Here is a 13,528-nt window from a genome sequence, read left to right on the forward strand (position 1 = left end):
GTTTATTCCTAGGTAGCTTAATTTTTTTGGTGTAATGGTAAACGGGATTGTTTTTATAATCTCTCTTTCTGAAAGTTCACTATTGGTGTATAGAAATGCCTCAGATTTCTTGGGGTTAATTTTGTATCCTGCTACATTGCCAAATTCATGTATTAAGTCTAGTAGCTTTTTGATGGAATCTCTAGGGTTTTGTATGTATAATATCATTTCGTCTGCAAATAAGGACAGTTTTACTTCCTCTTTTCCAACTTGGATGCCTTTTATTTCTTCTTCTTGCCGAATTTCAATGGCTAACACTTCCAGTACTATGTTGAACAGGAGTGGTGAGAGGGGGCACCCCTGTCTTGTTCCTGTTCTTAGGGGAAATGGTGTTAGTTTTTGTCCATTGAGTATGATGTTGGCTGTGGGCCTGTCATATATGGCTTTTATTATGTTGAGGTATGATCCTTCTACTCCCACCTTGCTGAGAGTTTTTATCAAAAATGGGTGTTGAATTTTGTCAAATGCTTTTTCTGCATCAATTGATATGACCATGTGGTTTTTTTCTTTCAATTTGTTTATGTGATGTATCACATTTATTGATTTGCGGATATTGTACCATCCTTGCATCCCTGGGATAAATCCTACTTGGTCATGGTGTATGATCTTTCTGATGTACTGCTGGATCCGATTTGCTAAGATTTTGTTGAGGATTTTGGCATCTATGTTCATGAGGGATATTGGCCTGTAATTCTCTTTCATTGTGTTGTCTTTACCTGGTTTTGGTATTAGGGTGATGCTGGCTTCATAGAATGAGCTTGGAAGTGTTCCTTCCTCTTGGATTTTTTGTAGTAGTCTGAGGAGGCTAGGTTTTAGTTCTTCCTTGAATGTTTGGTAAAACTCCCCTGTGAAGCCATCTGGTCCTGGGCTTTTGTTTGATGGAAGCTTTTTGATGACTGCTTCAATTTCTTCCATAGTTATTGGCCTGTTGAGATTTTTAGATTCTTCCTGATTGAGTTTTGGAATGTTGTATTTTTCTAGGAATTTGTCCATTTCCTCCAGGTTGTCTAGTTTGTTGGAGTAAAGCTGTCCATAGTATTTTTTAACAATCATTTGTATTTCTGTGGGGTCTGTTGTTATTTCGCCTCTATCGTTTCTGATTTTATTTATTTGGGTCCTCTCTCTCTGCTTCTTGGTGAGTCTGGCTAGAGGTTTATCAATCTTGTTTATCCTTTCAAAGAACCAGCTCTTGGTTTCATTGATTTTCTGTATTGTTTTTTTGGTCTCTATGTCATTTATTTCTGCTCTAATCTTTATTATCTCCTTCCTTCTGCTCACTCTGGGGTTTTCTTGTTGCTCTCTTTCTAATTCTTTGAGTTGTAGAGTTAGATGATTTACTACCATTTTTTCTTGTTTTTTGAGATAGGCCTGTAGAGCTATAAACTTCCCTCTCAGGACTGCTTTCAATGTGTCCCATAGGTTTTGGATTGTTGTGTTTTCATTGTCATTAGTTTCCAGGATGTTTTTAATTTCTTCTTTGATCTCATTGGTAACCCAATCAGTATTTAATAGCATGCTATTCAGCTTCCAGGTGTTTGAGTATTTTGGGTTGTTTTTATTGTAGTTTATTTCTAGTATTATGCCATCGTGGTCTGCGAAGATGCTTTTTATGATTTCAATCTTCTTGAATTTGGGGATACTTTGCTTGTGACCCAATATGTGTTCTATTTTTGAAGATGTCCCATGAGCACCTGAGAAGAACGTATATTCCCTGGCTTTGGGGTGAAGTGTTCTGAAGATGTCTATTAAGCCCATCTGATCTAGTGAGTCATTTGGGATTGCTGTATCTTTGCTGGTTGTTTGTCTATAGGACTTATCCAGTGCTGTCAATGGTGTATTAAAATCCCCTACTATGATTGTATTGTTGTCGATCTCTCCTTTGATATCTTCCAGGAGTTTTTTTATGAATTTGGGTGCTCCTACATTGGGTGCATATATGTTTACCAGGGTTATATCTTCTTGTTGTATTGATCCCTTTAGTATTATGAAGCGGCCTTCCTTATCTCTTGTTAAGGCCTTCACTTTGAGGTCTATTTTTTCCGATATAAGTATTGCTACCCCAGCTTTCTTTTCCTTTCCATTTGCCTGAAAGATATTTTTCCATCCTTTCACTTTCAGTCTGTGTGAGTCCCTTCTAATGAGGTGGGTTTCTTGTAGACAGCAGATGTATGGGTCATGTTTTTTTATCCATTCAGCCACTCGATGTCTTTTGGTTGGAGCATTTAGTCCGTTCACGTTTAAAGTTATTATTGAAAGGTACTTGTTTGTAGCCATTTCTTTTTGTGTGTGTGTGTGGCTGTTTTCTTTCTGAGCTTTTTATTTCTTCTTTTTATACCAGTCCCTTTAGCATTCCTTGCATTGCTGGCTTGGTGGTGACAAACTCCCTTAGCCTTTTTTTGTCTGCGAAGCTTCTTATTTCCCCTTCAAGTTTGAATGATAGCCTTGCTGGATAGAGTATTCTTGGATTCAGTCCTTTGCTTTGCATCACTTTGTAAATTTCAGTCCATTCTTTTCTGGCCTGATGTGTTTCTGTTGAGAAATCATTTGACAGTCTAATGGGAGATCCCTTGTATGTAACTTTCCGTCTCTCTCTTGCAGCCTGTAAGATTCTCTCTTTGTCCTGAACATTTGCCATGGTGATTATGATGTGTCTTGGTGTGGGTCTTTTCTGGTTCACCTTGTTTGGGACTCTCTGGGCTTGTGTGACTTTTTTCTTCCCCACCTCAGGAAAGTTTTCTGATATTATTTCTTCAAGTAGGTTTTCTAATCCTTGTTCATCCTTCTGTTGTTCTGGTACTCCTATTATTCGTATGTTGTTTCGTTTCATGTTGTCCCAAAGCTCCCTTAGGCTCTCCTCCTGTCTTTTAATTTTTTTCTCCAATTGCAGTACATTTTGGGTGTGTTTTGCTTCCTTGTCTTCTAATTCACTAATTCGGTCCTCCGCTTCTCCTAGTCTACTGTTGATACTTTCAATGGAGTTTTTCATTGCAGCTATATCACTCTTCATTTCTTCTTGGGTCTTACTTAAGTTGTTGATTTTTTCATCTGTTTCTTCTAGCTTCTTCCATATGTTATCGATTTTTTCATCTGTTTCTTCTAGCTTCTTCCATATGTTATCGATTTTTTCATCTGTTTCTTCTTGCTTCTTGAAGAGGTTGTCGATTTTTTCCTCCATCCGGTTTATGCACTCTAGGACCCTTATTCTGAATTCTTTATCTGTCATGTTGCATGCCTCTGTATTACTTAGCTGCTTTTCTGGAGAGTCCTCCTTCTCTTTCCTTTGGGGGTTTCTTTGTCTACCCATGTTTGATCTCACTGACATATCTAGATGTTGAGTCGTTCAGTGGTTGCTCCCTGGGTGGCAGTGACTCCTTGGTCTGTGGTTGCTCTTCGGGCGGTTGCGGTAGCAGCTGCTCTTCAGTTGGCAGCAGCTCCTCTGGTGGGTGCTGTTCACAGCTGTGGTGGCTCTTCTGGCTGGTGGGGCGAGGTTTCACGTACAGCTGCTGTTCCTCAGCAGAGGATGTGGTGCTCAGGAGGTTGCTGTTGCTTGGATCTGCTGCATTGATTTAAAGGCACAAAATACAACACAACAAGGCACCACATACCAGGCACTATACACAAATATATTCACGATATTAATAACTCCAAATAAAGGTGACCACCTGAATTAAGAGAATTAGGGGATAAGGAAGAAGGAAGAGAAAAAGATAAAAGAAAAAAAAGAAAAGAAAAGTAAGGACCAAAAAAGGAGTGCAAAAATGAAATCGGGAAAAAGGAGGGGGGAAAATAAAAGCGAGAAAAGAAAAAAAAAAAGAGCGAAAAGAGAGAATGAAGTGGAAGAGGGGAAGAGACTTTTTATATGAGGAGAATACTCCTATAGAACAGCCATTAATCCCAACAAATTCCAGCAACGGCTCTCTGGATATGAATGCAAACTAGAAACAACCAATAATATAACAATGAAAATAGAATGGAGAACACTAATCCCAAAATAAAATAAAGAGAAAATAAAATGGCACTTTAAAAAATGGTAAAATGGTAGCAGTAATAATACTGGTTAAAAAATAAGAAGGTATTAATTAAAAGGGTAAAATCAGGTGATGGAAAAAGAAAAAAAAAGAACAGAAAAAAAAATAAAAAAATATTGATTTCTTAGTTAAAAAGTGAAAAAAGAAAAAAAAAATGCAGTAGTGAAGGTCCTTCGGTTCTTCTATTCTTTAGTGTGGCTCGCTTTAGACCTTCCAGGTATTCAGGAGAGTGTTGAGTTTCCCTGCGATATACTGTTCCTATGTGTTGTGAACCACAGTCCTTATTTTAAAGCAGGTCGCATTTATTTCCCAGACTGCCTTATTTTGTGTTTAGCAAAGAGTCAGTTTGTGGGTCAGCCTCTGGGTGGCAGTGTTCTGGGGTTGGCCTCCGAGGCTATAGGGCCTCTCTTTCCAGTGGAAGTTCACTGCCCAGAGCTGACTGCGTAATAGTTAGTTACCGGTGCTATGTTGTTGCTGGGATTGAAAATCCCTCTATAGGCCAGACCCTGTTAACTCCCAGGGACTGATAAGGTTATTTTAATCCTTGATCTCCTATAGGGTAGAATCTGGGTGTGGCTGTGCTCCTTGCCTGGGGGCCGGGGGGAGGAGCCTCACTCTCTGGAGAGAATGGCTGCCCCAGTCTTGGGCTCAGGGGTGTCTCAGCACTCAATTCGCTGCCACCTCTCCCGGCTCCCCCTCTCTCCCCAGTCTCTCCCCAGATTCCACTCCTCCGCACACTCTCCCTCTCTTCAGCACAGGTGAGTGTCTGTATCCGAAATGTCCCATGAACAGGATTCAGTGAAAACAAACAAACAAATGCCGGCCGCGGAAACGGGGAAGGCTTGGTTTCTGTAAGCTTCTTCTCTTACCGGGACTGCATGGTCAGGTGAGTTCTTCAGGCTGCCCCCTTTAGGCTCAGTCCTCCGCAGTCACAGAACCCAGCTCTCAATTTCCCTGGCAGCGCCAGGAATCCCTCGGTTCTCCTTTCCCCCGTCAGGGGCTGTGCCTGTCCCAGGGGACGCGGCTGTCTGCCACGCGGTCTCCCTCCAACTCTCTGGGCTCAGAGGTCTGCCAAACTTTCCTGCCCAAATCCCTGTTTTTTTTTTACCTTTCCAGGGGAGTTCTGCTCTTCCTGGCTGCAAACCCTCTCACCAGCTGAGCAATTTCGCCAATTCGGTGTGGGTGTTACTAGTTTCAGCTGTTCATTCCATTTGCTCTGGGACACGACCTGGGACGCGTCTGCCTATATCGCCGCCATCTTGGTTCTCTTCTAAAAAATATTTCAATTATTCCCTTTAAAATAGAGACCAATCTCTACTCTAAATACAAAATCTTCTGATTTCATTCTACTTTTCATCATACTAGATATGTAAGACATTATTTTTAGATGCAAAGTTCTGCTTAGTTGAATAGAGATATGATTGACATCTTAAATACAAACTGGATTATCAGGCCATATTGCTTTCTTAGAGTCTGAATCGGTGTCATCCCCATCCTTAGTCAATACCTAAGGATGTTTCCCAGGTATCACAATATTATGTTGGCCTAGTTACAAAAGAGAAAGTTACTTTTTAAATTCCTTATGTGCACATTCACACAAGCATGCTTGCTGGGGGATTAACAAGCAGCCTTTGGTCTATAACATTCCCAAGAAACTAATGCACTACTAGAAAAATTATAAGGCATAAACTAGCATGACTTTAAAAGAATCCAAATATATGTTGCAGCTTTTAAAATATCTATTTGGGAGGCTGCACACTTTTTCTAATAAGGTTGCCATTACTCTAAGCATTTCTAGAGCTACTTTTTAAAGATGGCCTTCATTTTGTGTGCCACATTTTTTGAATGGCATATGGTAATGTTTTTTGTTTTTTTAATGTAAATTTGATTAGAAGTAGCCAAAAGTAAGAAGTAAATCTTGGGAACAAAAAAGAGATTAATAAACCAATAATAAAAAGTCAAAAAAAAAAGCAGATTAAAGTGGGCAATGTTATAAAGCGATAAGGTAAACATTAGAAAAGCTTTGTCTGGATAGATCCTTTTGGATGTACTTGCTTTTGATGAACTATTAATTTTGTTATACCTCATACTTTCAAATATTTTTTGAGATAATTTTGTTACCTTCATTTTCAAAATTGGTAACATCTTGAATTCTGCTCCTGACAAAAAGAATACATTAAATGTGTGTATTACATAGTAAAAACAAAGAATCTACAGAATTACATCATTTACAATTATCAGGGTTGAAAACGTTGCTCCAGATATAGTTTAATCCATTTTACAACTAAGCAAAGTACTTGCAAGTAACTCAAACTTTAAAAAATATACATGAAAATGTGAAATTTCTTTTAACTAATTCTTTCCATCATCTGTGTACAGATCCATTCTGCAAAGATGCTTTCACAGGAATTATAATAATATTTATAGTGTCATATATATATATATATATATATATATATATATATATATATATATAAAAGTTTAAGCGACCATCTGACCGTTCAACAGGTAGCTATGATGTGCAATGACCATCAGGGAGCAGAAGCTCAATGCACAGGCATGGAAACATGGAATAGACTGATGAATCTCAGAGGGAAGGGGAAAGGGGGGAGGATGAGAAGAGTTTAACCAAAGATCTTATATGCAAACTAGAGGCCCGGATTCGTGCACCAGTGGGGTCCCTCAGCCTGGCCTGCAGGAATCAGGCCGAAACAGATAGTCTTACATCCCCCAAGGGGTCCCGGATTGTGAGAGGGTGCAGGCCAGGTTGAGGGACCCGACCAGTGCACAAATCCATGCACCAGGCCTCTAGTATTTTTATAAAACTTCTCCTATACTATTTAGTTGTAACTATTAATATTTGTACATTTTTTCTGTGATCTGTTTGGAAAATTTTGATATGAAATGCAGTAAGGTAATGTTTTGCTTTAAATTTTAGAACTTGAATTTGATACAAAATTATTCTTCTTACCTTTATATTGTATAAACTAAAACTTATTTATGCATAATGTTTTTCCCTAACACTGTGCTCATTGGCAAAGAGTGATGACTTGAGTGTTTTGTAGCTTCTAAAATAATTGTTCAACATGATATTAGGTTATAGAATGTGGGTTACAAGTCTCTGAAACCTAGAGCAGGCCTAAAACCAACATTCCACCATCTTTCAATTTACCATGCGGAGACTTCATTCTTATGTCTTTCCTAAGGATTTAATTTGTTTTATAAAATACAGAATATATGTTCTGAAAGTCAAATCATATCAAAGTCGAAAATGGCAGCAGAACAGTGAAAATGTGCAATGCATTAAAGGGGTCAAAGGCTAGCATAGAGATGGACATGGCTATAATAAAGTGGTGGACTCAGGGCCCAAGTTTCATTTCTTTCATGATTTTATTTAATGTAGTAATTTTGCCAAAAGACATACAAAATATTGTTTCTCTGAGATGTAGTCTTTAGAGCAGGGTAACTTTACTTCAGAATTATTGGCATTGTGGGCTGGGTGACTCTTTTGGGGGATGGGGTGGAGAATGTGCTAGGCATTGTAAGATGTTCAGCAATACCCCTGGCCTTTACCTACTAGATACCATTAACATCTCCACCCCCAACTGAAATGATCAAAAATTATTTCAGATCTAGCTAATTTCTCCCCTTCCCCTCAGGACACTCCCTCCACTACTCCTCCTTCTTCTGAGTTGAGAACCACTGTTTTGAGTAACCATTTCAGTAATTAAAATAAGTTTTTGACAATAAGTTACAAAAGAGGGTTTATATCATGTCATTTATTGCTCTTTTAGTTTTTTGTTTGTTTGTTTGTTTGTTTGTTTGTTTGTTTTACTACAAGTAATTTAGGGTGAAGGCAATATATACTAATCCATGTAACATAAATTCTTACCACTGTGTTCCTACATTCTTATGTTCTTTTTAAACTGCATACTTATGTTCTTGCAGTTGCTTGAAATGTTCACAATTAAGAAGAAAAAGTACTGATTATAGATAATAAAAAAATTAATATGGCCCTAAATAGCATATAATCAACATATATCTCAAATATTTGCAACATTTATAGCAACAATATGGCTGTAGAGTAAATAGGTGAGAGTTACCACTGGAGAAGTAATGCCCAAAATACCACTGGAGTGTTATAGGCCAGGCCAAAGCAAGCAGAGCTCACTTGATTGGAGAGGCACTCCTTTGAAGTGGCTAAAGTATCACCAGTTGGAAAGCATTTGCAAGAAGCATAAGTCTGACTTAACCAAGTAAGCATGCAGTAAGAGTTCAAATATTCTGGAAGATTCCAACATGGCAACCGGCAGGACTCAAGCGAGGGAGTATGAGTGATAGGGTGAAAGGGCAAGTGTTTGGATGTGCATGGTTTGTGTGTGAGGGACAGTCTGATCTCACAGGAGTCTCGGGTGCAGATGGTTTGGGCTCTCCTGGTCAAAGAGCCCCTGCTACCACCACATGGTCACCTGGGGCAGGTGCGGCTCTGGCTTGGAGACCATGCCATCTTGAAGGGTTTACAAGGAGCAGTGGCTAGGTGCCCAGCCTCACCACTACGCAGACTGTGGCCCATAAGTTTTGGTTGGTTCTGTGTTCATTTTCATTTGTTGCCAGGAACACAGCAAAAGCAGACCTGAGAGGGAAGTTCATAGCACTACAGGCCAACCTCAAGAAACAAGAAAAAGCACTAATAAACTATCTAACTCCACAGCTAAATAAATTAGGTGTGTGGGGGGGGGAAGCCTAGTGGAAGTAGAGGGAAAGAAATAATAAAGATCAGAGCAGAAATAAATGAGATAGAGAATTTAAACAAAACAACAACAACAAAAACACGGTACAAAACATCAATAAATCCAAGAGCTGGTTCTTTGAAGAGATAAACAAGATTGATGAACCCCTAGCCAGACTCGTCAAGAAACAAAGAGAGAGGACCCAAATAATTAAAATCAGAAACGAAAGAGACGATATAACAACAAACACCACAGAAATATAAAGAATTGTAAGCAAATACTGTGAACAACTATAAGCCAACAAACTGGACAAACTGGGCAAAATAGACCAATTCCTAGAAACATACAATCTTCTAAAACTCAGTCAGGAAGAATCAGAAAACTTGAGTAAGTCTATAACAACTGATGAAATTGAAGCAGTAATTTAAAAACTTTCAGCAAATAAAAATCATAGACTGGATGGATTTACAGGATAATTTTACCAAACATTCAAAGAACTAACACCTATATGCCTCAAAATATTCCAAAAAATTCAAAAGGGACACTTTCAAGCTCTTTTGCGAAGCCAGCATTATCCTAATACCAAACTACATAAAGACACTACAAAGAAAGTGAAATACAGGCCAATATCCCTGATGAACACAGATACTAAAATCCTCAATAAAATATTAGCAAATAGGCCCTAGCTGGTTTTGCTCAGTGGATAGAGTGTTGGCCTGTAGACTGAAGGTCCCATTTTTGATTCCAGCCCAGGGCACATGCCTGAGTTGCAGGCTCTGTCCCCAGTGTGGGGCGTGCATGAGGCAGCCAATCAATGATTCTCTCTCATCATTAATGTTTCTATCACTCTCTCCCTCTCCCTTCCTCTCTAAAATCAATAAAATATACTAAAAAAATTATTAGCAAATAGGATTCAGCAATCTATAATAATAAAAGCGTAATATGCTAATTAGACCAGACATTCTCCTGATGTCATTCTGGACACCCTTCCTGATGAAGCCGGGGCCAGAGGGAAGCCAGCCCAGATCCCAGATGCCTGCAGGCAGCCGGAGGGAAGCCAGCTAGGATCCCGGGTGCCTGCAGGCTGCCCAAGGGAAGCAAGCCCGGATCCTGGGTGCCACAGGGAAGCCAGTGCCGGCAGCCAGAGGAAGGAAGTCCTACTTTTGCATGAATTTCGTGCATTCGGCCTCTAGTCCTATATAGTAAAAGCCTAATAGGCTAAGTGTCCAATCATCTGGTCAACCAATCAAAACGTAATATACTAAGGCCACTCAACCGCTCACTATGACGTGCACTGACCACCAGGGGGCAGATGTTCTGACTGGTAAGTTAGCTTGCTGCTGAGGGCCGGCCGATCAGGACTGAGCAAGATGGACTGGACATGCCCTGGATCCCTCCCATGGTCCCTCCCTGGCTGGCCAGCCTCCTGAGTCCCTCCCCGGCCCTGATCATGCACCAGTGGGGTCCTTTGGCCTGGCATGTGCCCTTTCACAATCCGGGACCCCTCGGGGGATGTCAGAGAGCCGGTTTAGGCCCGATCCCGCAGGCCAGGCCAAGGGACCTCACTGGTGAATGAATTCGTGCACTGGACCTCTAGTATATTAAAAAGATAATACAACATGATCAAGTGGGATTTATTCTGGGGATGCAAGGCTGGTATAATATTCACAAATCAATAAATGTGATACATCACATAAACAAACTGAAAGATAAAAAACACATGATCATATCAATGGATGCCAGAAAAGCACTCCACAAAATCCAGCAAGATAAAAAAAAAAAAAATCACATGATCTCTCTCATTTGTAGAATATAATAAACAATGTAAACTGATGAACAAAAATAGATCCAGAGACAGAGAAGCATCAATTAGACTGTCAAAACTCAGAGGGAAGACAAGGGAAGGGGAGGGGAAGGAGGAGAGATCAGTCAAAGGATATATATATATATATATATATATATATATATATATATATATATATATATATGCATATAAGCATAACCAATGAACACAGACACAAGTGGGGTTGATATCATTTTTATACACCAATAATGAACTCTCAAAAAGAGAAACTTAAATAACAATTCCATTTACCATTGAAACAATAAATTTAAGATAATTATGAGTAACCTTAGGATGTAAAAGACCTGTGCATGGAAAACAATAGGACATTGAAAAAAGAAATAGAGGAAGATACAAACAAATGGAAATGTATACTATGTTCATGCATTGGAAGAATTAACATCATTAAAATGTCTATACTACTAAAAGCAATCTATAGATTCAACATAATCCCTAATAAAATAACAACGGCATACTTCACATTGTTGACACAAATACTCCAGGAATATATACCAAGAAACCAGAAACACCAATCAGAAAGGATATATGCACCCCTATGTTCATAGCAGCACAATTCACCATAGCTAAGATCTGGAAACAGCCTAAGTGCCCATCAGTAGATGAATGGATTAGAAAACTGTGGTATATCTACACGATGGAATACTATGCTGCTCTAAAAAGGAAGGAACTCTTACCATTTGCAACGGCATGGATGGAACTGGAGAGCATTATGCTAAGTGAAATAAGCCAGTCAATGAAGGAAAAATACCACATGATCTCACTCATTCATGGATAATAGAGACCATTATAAACTTTTGAACAATAATAGATACAGAGGCAGAGCTGCCTCAAACAGATTGTCAAACTGCAGCGGGAAGGCCGGGGAGGGTGGGGGTGCAGGAGGTAGGGGGGTAAGAGATCAACCAAAGGACTTGTATGCATGCATATAAGCATAACCAATGGACATAAGACACCGGGGGATAGGGGAGGCTAGGGGACTGTCGGGCGGGGGGAAAAAATGGACACATATTTAATACCCTTTGTAATACTTTAAGCAAAAAATAAAATAAAATAAATAAATAAAAATAAAATAAAATAAAATCTATAGCAATGAGAAAAAAAAATTTATATGGAACCATAAAAGACCCAAAAATAGCTGCAAAAATCTTGATAAAGAATATAATAGGGAAAAAAAAGAATATAATAGGAAGGATCACAATACTGATATAAAACTATACATCAAAACCATTATAGCCGACTTGGCTCAGTGGATAGAGCATCAGCCTGCGGACTGAGGGGTCCCAGGTTCGATTCCAGCCAAGGGCACATGCCGGGGTTGCGGGCTTGATCCCCAGTAGGGGGTGTGCAGGAGGCAGCTGATCAATGATTCTCTCTCATCATTGATGTTTCCATCACTCTCTCCTTCTCCCTTCCTCTCTGAAATCAATAAAGAAATATATATTTTTAAAAAACAACAAAAAAACACCCATTATAACCAAATCAGCCTGGTACTGCCACAAAACCTGACATATAGATCAATTAATCAGAATAGAGCATGAGAAATTGACCCAAGCCATTATGGTCAATTAATATTTGACAAAGGAGGCAAAAACATACAGTGGAGTAAACAAAGTTTCTTCAACAAATGGTGCTGGGAAAACTGGACAGATACATGCAAAAAAATGAAACTAGACTACCAACTTACACTACACACAAAAATAAACTCAAGACTAGAGACAAAATGGAGGCAGAATAGACAGATGTGTCCCGAGCCTTGTCCGGGAGCAAATAGAATGAGCAACTGAAACAAATAACATACAACCCAAATTGGTGAAGGAGACTCAGCTGGGAGACAGTTTTCAGGGGGACGGGCCGGCACATGCTGGCAATGGCAGAGGTGGCAAGGTCCCACAGCAGCCTGAGCAGCCCTACTGAGGGCTCGGTGCGCAGCGATGGCGGCCGCTGGGGGAGAGCTGGGGGGTCTGGGTGCCGCTGTTCTTGCTGCTGCTGGCGGGGCCCGCTGCCTGTGCCACGAGCCCCGGGGACAACAGAGTGGGGCCAGGGGGGCAGGGACCCCAAGGCCGCGTGCAGGGCTACGTGGGTCCCCACAAAGCGGTGCAGCACCATGACTCCTCCTATGGCACCTTCACCGGGGAGTTCTATGACCTGCGCTACCTGTCGGAGGAAGGTTACCCTTTCCCTACTGCTCTTCCTGTGGATCCATTTGCCAAAATCAAAGTGGATGACTGTGGTAAAACTAAGGGATGCTTTAGATATGGGAAACCAGGCTGCAATGCAGAGACCTGTGACTACTTCCTTAGCTACAGGATAATAGGGGCCAATGTGGAATTTGAGCTGAGTGCGGACACAGATAGCTGAGTAGCAGTTGGATTCTCTTCAGACAGGAAAATGGGTGGTGACGATGTCATGGCCTGCGTCCATGATGACAATGGCAGGATCCGCCTACAGCACTTCTATAACGTAGGCCAGTGGGCAAAGGAGATCCAGAGGAATCCTGCAGAGATGAAGAAGGAGTGTATGAGAACAATCAAGTCACCTGCAGATTTAAACGCCCTGTGAATGTTCAAAGAGATGAAACGATTGTCGACCTGCATTTGAGTTGGTATTATCTGTTTGCTTGGGGTCCAGCCATTCAGGGTAAGCTTGCATTTTGGCATCTGGATTAAACATTAGACACTGCAAAAAAATTTAAAAAAATAAAATAAATAAAAGGGTAAGATGCAAATTGACCCTAACAGCAGAACAACTGGGAATGACTGGTCACTATGACACACACTGACCACCAGGAGGCAGACACTCAATGCAGAAGCTGCCCCCTGGTGGTCAGTGTGCTCCCACAGGGGGAGCTCTGCTCAGCCACAAGCCAG

The 13,528-nt window shown here is 40.4% G+C and overlaps 1 pseudogene; it reads left to right on the plus strand.

Moving 5' to 3' along the window:
• Nucleotides 1-13,327, plus strand: part of LOC132231865 (DOMON domain-containing protein FRRS1L-like) — a 35,169-nt pseudogene extending 21,842 nt beyond the window's left edge.
• Nucleotides 13,328-13,528: the final 201 nt, after the last annotated feature.

Source organism: Myotis daubentonii, chromosome 3, assembly GCF_963259705.1.
Source record: "Myotis daubentonii chromosome 3, mMyoDau2.1, whole genome shotgun sequence".
Lineage (NCBI taxonomy): Eukaryota > Metazoa > Chordata > Mammalia > Chiroptera > Vespertilionidae > Myotis > Myotis daubentonii.